This window comes from Tupaia chinensis, unplaced genomic scaffold (assembly GCF_000334495.1).
Source record: "Tupaia chinensis unplaced genomic scaffold, TupChi_1.0 Scaffold138365_1, whole genome shotgun sequence".
Classification (NCBI taxonomy): Eukaryota; Metazoa; Chordata; class Mammalia; order Scandentia; family Tupaiidae; genus Tupaia; species Tupaia belangeri.
In genome coordinates, this window is record NW_006198262.1 from 1343602 (window position 1) to 1346296 (window position 2695).

Sequence of the window (2695 nt, forward strand, 5' to 3'; positions counted from 1 at the left end):
GGGCTGCGCCCAGGTGGCCGTGGCAGCAGCCTCTCCAGAGGTAGCGGTAGTGCGTGCCTGCGACGCCCGCCAGACCCCCTAGGAGCCCGAGGCACCAGAGCGCCGCCAGCCCGCCGCGGCCCCGGGACGCCTCCATGGCCTGGTGGACCAAGCAAGCGGGTGCCCAGAACGCTGAGCCCTCCGTCACGGAGAGGTAGGCGGCTCAGGCTGGGTTCCAGGTTCCGACTCCCGGCTAGGTGCTTCGGGCTCTGGCTCAGGACTCAGGATGGGGGCATGCACAGCTCGGATCGGATCCGCTCCACTCAGATCCGCTCCACTGAGCTCTGCGCGGCCCGGGAGCCGCTCTGGGACAGACGCGCCCCGCCCCTTGCTTTATGGTCTCAACTTTCCCTCCGCCCCCTGCAGGTAAAGGCCAAATCCTCAGACGCCTGAGGGGGTTGCCTCCGCCCCTGGTCACGCCCCCTCCCCCGCTAGGCCCCGCCACCACCCCCAGGGGGCCGCGCTTGTACAGCCAAAGCCCGCCCCATTCATTCCTGTGTGCGCGCTCACCGACTGGACACAAACACAGTTGCACGCACTAATGTAGGCACCCACGCTTAGGCAGGCACAGTGCACAAACAGACCCACGTGTGCAACATGCACACATGACATACACAGAGGAAATTCAGACACACAGAAGCATGCACAAACATGCAGAGGCACATACACACATATTGCATAATACGTACACACAGATGTGTGTTCTCCCACCAACATAGGGGAAAAAAAAAAAAAAACAGGACAGAAGGAAGGAAGCCATCCTGGCAAGGCCTGGAGGCCCATCAGAGTGGCTTCATGCTGGAGGTCCTGCAGAGTGGCTTGGTAGGACAGAATTCTCTGATGTGGGAGAGGAGGGCAAAGAGCCGAGGCAGTTGGTGTGGCGAAGCAGAAATCCTGTGGGTGAAGACACCCTAGCCCAGTGTCTTGTGGCCCATACTCTCCTCCCCTCCACTGGAAAAGGCCCAGTACCTGGAGGGAGCCTGCATTGAAAAGTGACAGAAAGTAGCCTCTGCTGGCCCGTGGTGCTTTCCCGCCCAGCTGTGAGCAGAGGCCAAAGGGCCAATCTTGAGCCTTCGTGAGACAGGCAGCCTCGCCCAGCCCCTGTACCATCAGACCTTATTCCATTTGTAGTCCAGAGGCCAGCCCACCCCATTGGCCCACCATGGTAAGGCAGTGCAGAGACAGGCCTGCCTGAGGCCTGCCTAACTGCTGAGGCCTTCTGGGTAAGTCCCCTCCCCTCTCCCGTACTCCCTCTGAGCAGCATGCCACATGGACTCCAAACCCTCACCTTGGGAGCCTCCATAAATCTCACTGATAGACAAGCTGCTGGATTACTGTTTGGACAGGCCTTTCACATGGGCTGATACCATTTATTATCACAATGTGCATCTCATTTGCCAAGAGCCCACAAACAAGTGCTAACAGAATCTTGAGAGTTCCACCCTCTACAGCAACCAACCAGCAGGGCCTCCGCCCCAGAAGCTTCCATGGAGAAGGGGGGGGTCAGCTTGAGAGGGGTGCAGGGCTGTGGAGACCATCTCAAGAGCAGGTGCAGAAAAACACAAGAAACTTCTGCTCAAAAGTCATGCTCACCCATGGGCAACAAGCCTGAGGTCCTCCGTTAACATGCCTCCAAGGAGAAGGCTCCCTCAGTGGTCCTGAAGGTGACACTAAGTCCCTGCCTATGTGGACCTCCTCTGACACCTTCCAGGGTTAGAGTCATGGGCAGATAAACAACTGAACACAGGAAGTGGGAAATGGGCACTCAAAGGTGGGAATCAGATGCTCTAGCATCCCCTAAGCGTCACCCCCCCCCATGAGAAAGGGCTCTTACCATGTCCTCTGTCACAGGGAGGAGCCCTTCTGTGAACCCCCTTGCAGGAAGAGCAGGCACCAGGAGTCCATCCCTGGGCCATCCTGTGGCCATCAACCCCATACCAACTGAACACTGGGATTGGCGTTCCCCAATGGAGATGAGTGCTCAGCACAACACACACACGGCTTCAGAAGGTGAACTGTCCTGCTAAACATTTTTGTATTGATCACATGCTGAAATGATCATATTGGGATTTATCACACATCATCAAAAACCAAGCTGAGATGACAAATATGGCTCCCACGTGCAGCTCACTTTGCTGTTTCTATAGGCCAGTTCCCAGCTCTGCTAGTAAGGAACAACGATGAGACCTCGAGTGAGCCATAGAACCTCTCTGTGCTTCAGTATCCTTGTCTGCAACGAGGGATGATCATGACAGCGTGCCCCTCCCATGGGGAATGTGCTGGACTGATGGAGTCAGTACCAGTCGACAAACATAAAAGCCAACAAGTCAGAGATTAGGTCTGGATGCCTGACCCCTCCTTCCACAGTTCCTTTGTTCAGGCAGACACCCCAAGGCTGAGCAGTGAGACCCATGACAGGGACAGCGTCCAGAACCAACTCCCCAGGGAGGGGGAGGCATGTCCTAGGACCTGTCCCCCTCTAATTTCACGGTGGATATGGCAGAGTACTAAGGCTTCCTGGGAGCCGGCTAGGCCACCTAGGAGGAGACAAAGGACTTAAGCACTGTATATTCCAAACTACCACCCTTCATTCTCACGACACCTCCCCAGCCTAGGGCCCCCTTCATAAGGCACCTGGGCACCATGGCTCTGACTT